Genomic DNA, 9,951 nt, shown 5'->3' with positions numbered 1-9,951 from the left:
CCTGTTCCAAGATGACTGTGCACCAGTGCACAAAGCAAGGTCCATAAAGACATGGATGAGTGAGTTTGGGGTAGAGGAACTTGACTGGCCTGAACAGAGTCCTGACCTCAACCCAATAGAACACCTTTAGGATGAATTAGAGCGGAGACTGCGAGCCAGGCCTTCTCATCCAACATCAGTGCCTGACCTCACATATGAGCTTCTGGAAGAATGCTCAAGCATTCCCATAGACACACTCCTAAACCTTGTGGACAGCCTTCCCCAGAAGAGTTGTTCCCCCGAGCTTACCTATTTTTGAAGCCTATAAGAGCCTCAGGTTCTGATCACGTGCTTCAAAAAAAAAAAAAAAAACCCCCATTGGAATCCATGCGTCTGGTACCCGACATGTAGATTAGTGGACCGGATGCATGGATGGGGGGGCGGCTCCCCTGCGCCCCTAATGGACTGGTTCCTGCTGGAAAAAAAGCCCTGATTGAAACATAAAATTTCCATTGAATTACTTCATGGCAAACTTCCTGATAGACAATATGCAGCCTTGACTTTCGGCAACGCAGGTAAAATCTCTATTTGGTTTATCTAAAAAAGTAAATGATGGCGTCCTTCGTGCCGCTGCTTTTTCATTCAGTCCTATGCACTTTTATACAGTTTCATAAACTTTTCAAAGCTTTATTATTATTGCTTTGAAAAGTTAATATAATATAAATAAAATAAAAATATAAATGTTACATAAATGGTACAATACAAATTATACAGGCAAGCATAGCCAAGGTTAGGTATTTGAATGTTCACAATGTTACTGGAACCTCTAATAAAATGTATAGAGTATGTTTTATCATTTCTTCACAAACCTGCAGAGGCAGATCACAGGGCTGAGCTTAAATTCCTAACTGCAGAAGAACTTTTATCCAGTGTCTGCATGCAAAAAAAGAAGATCCTGCTTACATAACAGTTCCTAACTTTGAGAAATAAAGTCGTTTTAATTTGAAAAGTGTCATTTTAACTGCGCAAACCTAATTAAAAAAAAAACTAATTGGACAGCAGCTACACAAGAATGTGACGAATATTCAAATAGGATAGTGTAAAGAATATAGACAAATAGTGCAATAGTAATACATGTAGACTACTGGAACACTCCAGTACTCAAAAGGAGTTAAAGTCCAACATAGTGCAATAGATAAATATATGAAACAAAAAAAAAAAGTCCTGTGACATAAATCCAATCTTATAAGCAAGAAATATATATATTTATAGAAGTCCAAAAGTGAAGTGCCGACCTTCCAATGTGAAATACAATCCAAAACTGATGAATCGTCAAAGTGAAAGAGATTGAGCACTCTTACCGGAGTAGGTGGATCCGGATGTCAGCGACACCAAATCAGACAAGCCTGGATATTCAGATAGGTGGCTCTCCTAGATAGAGATGAGGACCCAGGATCTCAGATGACGTCTCCTCTTCGCTGGAATGACCTCGGCAGTATCGACCAAGCTGGACCAAGCTGGAGATGCGACTTGTCCAAATAGGAACACAACAACAACTCTCATCCAACCATCACGTGTGGGGAAAAAAGAGAGGAAGTGTTTTTAAGCTCGTTGAGGGATGATGGCGAGAGATTGGAGAAAACATGTTTTCTCCAATCTCCCCTATAATGAACCCCTTTAGCTACCAATAAGACCCCTTTCACACTGGGGCGTTTTTCGGGTGTTTTTCTGGCGCTTTAGCGTTAAAAAAAGCGCTTGAAAGAAGCTGCAACTGCAAACCCAATGTAAAAGCCAGAGTGCTTTCACACTGGGATCCCTTTCACACTGGAGCGTTTTTCAGGCGCTTTAGCTTCAAAAAAAGAGCCTGAAAGAAGCCACAACTGCAATCCCAATGTAAAAGCCTGAGTCCTTTCACACCAAGGCGCTGCGCTGGCAGGGCGTCAAAAAAAAATTCCTGCAAGCAGCTTCTTTGCAGCGCTTTTGGAGCGGTGAATACAACGCTCCTAAAGAGCCCCTTCCCATTGAAATCAATGGGAAGCGCCTGTAAAACGCCTGAAAAGCGCTATTGGCAGCAGCGTTTTTTGGGCGATTTTAACCCTTTATTTGACCACTAGCAGGGGTTAAAAGCGCCCTAATAACGCTCGAAAAATGCTGGTAAAGCGCTGCTAGTTTAGGCGGCGCTTTACGAGTGTTTTTCGGGCGCTGACATTGTGAAAGGGCTCTTAAAGCACTTGGGCTTTCACATTGGGACTGCAGATGAGGCTTCTTTCAAGCGCTTTACAGGCGCTTTTTTTAACGCTAAAGCGCCTAAAAAAACGCCTGAAAAACACCCCAGTGTGAAAGGGGTCTAAAGGTCCACAAGTAGCGTAAGGCTGGGTTCACACTGCTGCTGTGTACGAGATCGGATGTGATTCGCACTGCACTGTAGTGCGAATCACATCCAATCTCTGTGCGATGCGAGTTCAGCCATACAGATAGTATGGCTGAATTCGCATCGCATCCGGCCCAAACTCGCACAGGACCCTTTTTTTGGTCCGCAGCAGAATCGGATGGCATGGGTGTTCACACCATGCGATCCGATTCCTGTCCGAGTTTGCAGATCGCACTGCGATTTGCGAACTGATCTGGGGGTGTCATTAACTTTTCACTGACACTCCCAGCAGTTCGCATAGGGCAGTGTGAACTGCCGCCGGGAGGCATGCGATGTGGGAACCCGCAGTAGATTCGCAGCGTTCCCGCATCGTAACAGTGTGAACCCAGCCTAAAAGTGTATTTTTAGCCAAAAGTTTTTGTTTTTTTTTGCTTAGTTTTGAATAGAGTGGGGGAAGGGTCCCCTATTGGGATTTTACCTTTGTCCTGAGCTCAGTTAGAGGGATCTACCCTGGCTTCCGGTCCTGCTGTTTTACCAGACAGTAAGTGAGGGGAACTCTCCAACAACCACAGAAACAGAAATATAAATTATTTTCTTGCATAGAAAACAATTGTCAGTGGGACAGTGTCGTGGATACCAGGAAAACCCTGAAGGTTAAACACCAGGAGGGTGACCTGGAGGCAGAGGATTAAAAGGATATCCGGTGCGACTACTAAATCTTCTTCTCAAAACATCTTAGCGCTTGAGAGAAATTATAAAGTTCTAATACATCTGGAGTATTACCGGTATATTCAGTTCTGGTCACCAGTCCTCAGGAGGGATGTGCTGGAGCTGGAGAGAGTCCAGAGAACAGCAAATAAATTTAATAACGGGATTGGAGGAGCTCAATTACAAGGAACAACTGCAGGCACTGGACTAGTTCTCGCTGGAGAAGAGGCACTTGGGAGGGGACTTGATAGCAATTTACAGATACCTCAATGGTGATCCCAATGTAGGTAGGAAACTATTCACTCTGAGAGAGTGTAAGCCCTTGTACACGGTCGGAGAATCCGTCGGAATGTGTCCTATCGGACCGTGTCGTCGGATAATCCGACTGTGTGTGGTATGCATCGGATTGATTCCGTCGGAACATCCTTCGGACCCAATTTTCCAACATGTTGGAAATATTTCCCGACCAACTGGGCCGGTCGGACATACTCCGATCATGTGTAGAGAATTTTGATCGGACCAAGTGCCACGCATGCTCAGATCAAATTCCTACATCAAAGCTATTGGCTACTAGCCTGAATGTAGTCCCATCGTAACGAAATTACGTCACCACGTTCTGAAAGATCGGATTTTTCGCCAACTTTGTCCGACCGTGTGTATGCAACAGTTTCGGACAAAATCCGACGGGCAAAATCCGACGGATTTGGTTGTGGAAATCTCTGACTGCGTGTACGGGGGCTAAGAGGATACGGAGCCACCCAATGAGATTGGAGGAGACCTTATTGCGATTTTTATTACCAAAAATATGTAGAAGAATAGATATCGCCCTAAACTGAGGAACAAAAAAAAAATTGGGGATATTTATTATAGCAAAAAATACAAAATATTGTGTTTTTTTTCAAAATTTTCGCTCTTTTTTTGTTTATAGCGCAAAAAAATAAAACCGCAGAGATGATCAAATACCACCAAAAGAAATCTCTATTTGTGAGCAAAAAAGGGACATCAATTTTGTTTTGTGTACAGTGTGGCAGAACAACGCAATTGTCAGTTAAAACGACGCAGTGGTGCATCGCAAAAAAATGGCCCGGTCATTGAGCAGCCAAAATGGTTAATGCATTTTCTGCATAATTAATAATCAAATTAATTAAATTGAATTTCCTGCTGCCCGCCCTTCATTGATAAATCCTTCATTAAAGTGGTTGTAAACCCTTACAAACCACTTTGACCTACAGGTAAGCCTAGATTAAGGCTTACCTGTAGGTCGAAGCAATATCTCCTAAACCTACACGGTTTAGGAGATATTTGCCCGAAAACGGGCACCGCTGTCTACGGGGCATGCGCCGTAGACAGCGGCGCGCAGGCGCACTGAGCGCGGCATTTCCAAGAATGGAGCTGCCGCACGTGTCGACTCCCGTGCGCATGCGCGGGAGTGACGTCATCGCGGCTTCGCCAAATGACAGCGGCGGAGCTGCGAGACGCCACCAGCAAGATGGATGCGGCGGACTACAGGGGACAGCGGCGACTTCGCTGGCTCCTGTGTCAGGTAAGTGACACATAATGGACTACTATGCGATGCATAGTAGTCCATTATGCTTTGCCTTTGCAGGGAATGAAAGAGGAAGTAAACCCATCAGGGTTTACTTCCTCTTTAATAAAATCCTTCTTCCTTCATTGTGAGAGGGAGGGGATTGCTCCCAAATGTAAACGCACAGGAGTGTTTATATTTGTCATCCCTGTGTTTGGCCATCACAGATATCACCAGGCACAGAGCAATTTTGATAGGCTCTATGTGTTTTGTCTACGATCGTCTAATGACAGAATTGGTACAGGCATTGTGTGCCGCCAAATGTTTGCACTCTAGAATAACACACCCACCTTTCCACCATTTTTTTTTTTTAACAATATAGGGGTATTGAGGAGGTTTTGGCAGACTACTTATCATAAATGGGCTGCCAGCCCACCACAATGGATGATTCTCGGTGATGCAATATTGTAACAAATGAATTTCATATCTATAATTTTATATTTGTAGAAGCCATCGGCAGTAAACACTGGGAACAGAAAGTTATTTCCTATTTTTTTTTTTTTTTTGCATGTTTACCGCGTTATGTAAGCCATGTAAGCTTGAGGCATATTTTAAAATAACGTACGCTACATGTGTTTAATATATCTAAAAATAGTCCTTGTTATAAATAGAACAGACTTCTGAGCAAACATTGAGTCATTTCATTTTGACGGCACTTGTTTAGTATAAGTAAACATGCCAGTATCGCAATCATTTTTTTTTTTTTGCATCTTTTTCATTAATTCTTTTGACATCAAATAGATATTTATTTAATTTCAGTATTGATACAAAAGCAATTTGCTAAAAAAAAAAAAAAAAAAAAAAAAAAATCAAATTTTTATGATTGTAATATCAAATTAGAAACTTTATAAATGGTAAAATTACGGGAAAAAAAGCTTCGGCATTATAGTGACCTAATACTGAAATTAAGGAAATAATTAAGAACTGTTTTATTTAGTTATTTAATAATATTATTTTATTCATTATTAAAGAACAAAAGAGATACAGCTTTGTACATAAGAACAATGGATACAAAATCCATGCAAATCATCTAGTCATTGGTGAGGCCCTATATCAAGGACAAGGCATATTACAACAGAATCAACATATGTCATTGGTAGAAAAGTAATGGTCTAGTCCAAAATTCATTGGTCCCCTTGTACTTTTTTATTTTTTATTTATTGATTTTCCATAACTTTCTGTTAGACTACCCTAGACACGTAGGTAATTTTTTTTAGGAATATATATATATATATATATATATATATATATACACACACACACACACACACACACACACACACACACACACACACATATATATATATATATATATATATATATATATATATATATATATATATATATATATATATATATATATATATATACACACACATATATATACATTTTTTTAAGAGCCGTTCATTTACTTACTTATTTATTTATTTATTTTAGGAATATATGTATATATACACACATAAATCAAGTCCACTCTTTGTTTCTCTTTTAGATTTTTTTTTTTATTTAATTATTTTTCAGGTTTCTGATAGACCACATTGGAAACGTAGGTTACATTTTTTCTAAGAATCTTTTATTTATTCGAACGTTATAAATCAAGTCCAGGATTCTTTGTTTCCCTTTTATTTTTCTTTATTAAATTGAATTATTTTCTCAACTTGGTGATAGAAAACCATTCGTATCCAATGTGGTCTATCAGAAAGTTGAGAAAAATAATTAAATTTAATAAAGAAAAATAAAAGAGTCCTGGACTTGAATTATAACGTTAAATAGATAAAATATTCTTAGAAAAAAAATAGAACCTACGTATCCAATGTGGTCTAAGAATCTTTTATTTATTTATTTATTTAATTAACATTAAAAATCAAGTCCTGGATTCTTTATTTTCCTTTTATTTTATTTTTTTATTGTATTTCATCATTTTTCTCAGCTTTCTGATAGACCACATTGGATATGTAGGTTCTATTTTTTCTAAGAATCTTTTATTTATTTATGTATTTAATTAACATTAAAAATCAAGTCCTGGATTCTTTATTTTCCTTTTATTTTATTTTTTTATTGTATTTCATCATTTTTCTCAGCTTTCTGATAGACCACTATGGGTTCTATTTTTTCTAAGAATCTTTTATTTATTTATTTATTTAATTAACATTAAAAATCAAGTCCTGGATTCTTTATTTTCCTTTTATTTTTTTTTTTTTTTATTGTATTTCATCATTTTTCTCAGCTTTCTGATAGACCACATTGGATATGTAGGTTCTATTTTTTCTAAGAATCTTTTATTTATTTAATTAATGTTAAAAATCAAATCCAGTATTCTTTGTTTTCCTTTTACTTATTTTTTTTATTGTATTTCATCATTTTTCTCAACTTTCTGATAGATCACATTGGATATGTAGGTTCTATTTTTTCTAAGAATATTTTATTTATTTATTTAATTAACGTTAAAAAATCAAGTCCAGGATTCTTTGTTTTCCTTTTAATTTTTTTTTTATTGTATTTTATTATTTTTCTCAACTTTCTGATAGCCCCCTTGGACATGTAGGGTAAATTTTTGTCCCTCAAACACAGGGAATAATACCCTTTTTAGAGTTCACAATAGAATTGGATTTAATAAAAGAAAATATTACTGTTCCACCCTTTGGGGATTACAACTATAGACATTATAAAAACCATGAAATTATTTTATTCCTCATGCCATTGAGTAATTTTAACTAAATGTACACAGCTTCTTACTGATTTTACAATTTTTTTTATATTATTTGGATTCATTTGGATGCAAGATGCAATGTATGTCGGCATAGTCGCCTGTAGTCTGCATCGGGATGCATGTGACAAGATGACAACAGAGGAGCACAATTGAGAGAGGGTTGTCACCCTATAACAGGAAGTACCTGAACAAGGATCTATATGGCAGGATCACAAGGTATTCTTTTAATGAAAACAGCAGATTTAAGTAAAATGTCAACAACTTTTGAAATGACATTAGCATGCTGAAGCCTATATATGATTTTAGTGATAAATTACATCTACTTAAAACAGCCTACCCTTTCTGTTAGGACAGCTCTTATGGAAGACTATTCTACATTATTACAGCTCTAACTGAAAAGAATAAAAAAAAATGTGGAAAGTGTAAAAAAGTGAAAAAAATAAGCCTAAATTTATAGAAAAATTTAAAAGTGTAAAAACATTTAAATACATTTTTTTTATTTTTTTATTTAAAAGCACTCCCTTCCCCCGGGCATACTTGCAAATGCAAACACTTACAGTATCGGAGTCAGAACAATAATTCTAAGGCCATGATTCTCAATTCACTCTAAACTTATAACCATGTGACATAAAAATTGCAACAGCCGGAAAAAAAATGCAACAGCCACAATTTTATTCCCCAAGGCCTGTGCCACCTGCCAAAAGGTATCACTTAAGATAAAAAAAAAATAAGGTTAAAATTAGAAAAATATGAAAAAGTGTAAAAACATTTAAATAAAAATAATTTTTTTATTTTTTTTTAAAGCACCCCCTTCCCCCGGGCATACATACAAATGCAAATACTTGCAATGTCGGATTCAGAACAATAATTCTAAGGCCAGGATTTACAATTCACGCTAAACTGATAACCTGTAAAGACTTCTAAATTGTAACCTATTAATTTAGATACCTTTTTTTTTGTCATTTCCCGGCCGTGCACAATTTTAAATCTTGACATGTTTGCTATCTATTTAACTCATTTAAATATCATCTTTTATATTCTACCAAAAAATGGATATTATTTTGTGGTTGAGTTCATTAAAATGTATTTCAGTGTATTTAAAAAAAATAAAAATATGCGTTTGATAAACGGCTGAGCAAATATCATGTGACATAAAAATTGTAACAGCCAGAAAAAAAAAATGTAACAGCCACAATTTTATTCTCGAAGGCCTGTGCCACCTGCCAAAAGCTATCACTTAAGATAAAAAAAATAAGGTTAAAATTAGAAAAAAATTTAAAAGTGTAAAAACATTTAAGTAAAAATATATTTTTTAAAAATTTAAAAGCACCCCCTTCCCCCAGGCATGTTTGGTATCTATTTACTCAACGCAATATCAACTTTTTATATTTTACCAAAAATTGGGTATTATTTTATGGTTGAGTTCATTAAAATTCTAAGGCCACGATTCATAATTTGCTCTAAACTAATAACCTGTAAAGGCTTCTAAAGTGTAACCTATATATTAATTTAGATAACGTTGTTTTTTTGTTATTTCCCGGGCATTTCCCGGGCACGCATTTTAAATCTTGACATGTTTGTTATCTATTTACTCAACGAAATATCATCTTTTCTATTTTACCAAAAATTGGGTATTATTTTTGTTCATTAAAAATTCATTTTAGTGTATTTTTTTTAAATAAAATCTGCGTTTGATAAACGGCTTAGCAGATATCATGATAAAAATTGCAACAGCCAGAAAAAAAAAAAATGCAACAGCCACAATTTTATTCTCCAAGGCTTGTGCCACCTGCCAAAAGCTATCACTTAAGATAAAAAATAAGGTTAAAATTTGAAAAAAAAAGAAAAAGTGTAAAAACATTTAAATAAAAATAATTAAAAATAAAAAATTAAAAACACCCCCTTCCCCCGGGCATACATGTAAATGCGAACACTTGCAATGTCGGATTTAGAACAATAATTCTAAGGCCATGATTCACAATTCACTCTAAACGAATAATCTGTAAAGGCTTCTAAATTGTAACCTATATATTAATTTAGATACCGTAGTTTTTTGTCATTTCACAGGCATGCACAATTTCAAATCTTGGCAGAAAAAAAAATGCAACAGCCTCAATTTTATTCTCTAAGGCCTGTGCCACCTGTCAAAGCTATCACTTAAAAATAAAATAAGGTTAAATTTAGAAAAAAAATTTAAAAGTGTAAAAACATTTAAATAAAAATAATTTAATAACAGCCACCATTTTATTCTCCAAGGCCTGTGATTTAAAAAAAAAATATATATCATAATTGGTGGTTCTAAGTAATTTTCTAGCGAAAAATTGCTGATTTTAACAAGTGTGGGCAAAATTAAAAAATTGGCCGGACAACAAGTGATTAAACAGCCTACTCATCCTTTTAGGACCAGCTCCAGGGGAGGGCTGTTGTACATTATTACAGCTCTTAATGCATATAATTCCTTTCTCAAGTGGAAATGAAACATACATTCTTCTACTTGCAAAGGTTGTCTTCCGCGATAGGGACACTACATTTCTTTAAAATGAACTAAAACATGGACTGAAAAGCTTGGCATGAAGATATAGTAGAAGTTAGTCAAGC

General features: G+C 36.0%; 1 long non-coding RNA gene across 2 annotated transcripts in view; it reads left to right on the top strand.

The window, feature by feature from the left end:
* LOC143929616 (uncharacterized) overlaps positions 1–9,951 on the top strand; it is a 106,780-nt gene that overhangs the window by 32,874 nt on the left and 63,955 nt on the right. Inside the window, exon 3 of one of the 2 annotated variants that reach the window (XR_013262551.1) lies at positions 7,427–7,569. The exons of the other annotated variant lie outside the window; for it this stretch is intronic. This is a non-coding gene — a long non-coding RNA (uncharacterized LOC143929616). The remainder of the gene's footprint in view (positions 1–7,426; positions 7,570–9,951) is intronic. 2 annotated transcript variants of the gene reach the window in all.

Source organism: Lithobates pipiens, unplaced genomic scaffold (assembly GCF_037356315.1).
Source record: "Lithobates pipiens isolate NorthernLeopardFrog02 unplaced genomic scaffold, aLitPip1_a1.2 Scaffold_24, whole genome shotgun sequence".
Taxonomy (NCBI): domain Eukaryota; kingdom Metazoa; phylum Chordata; class Amphibia; order Anura; family Ranidae; genus Lithobates; species Lithobates pipiens.
This window is presented reverse-complemented; position numbering and strand designations above follow the sequence as displayed.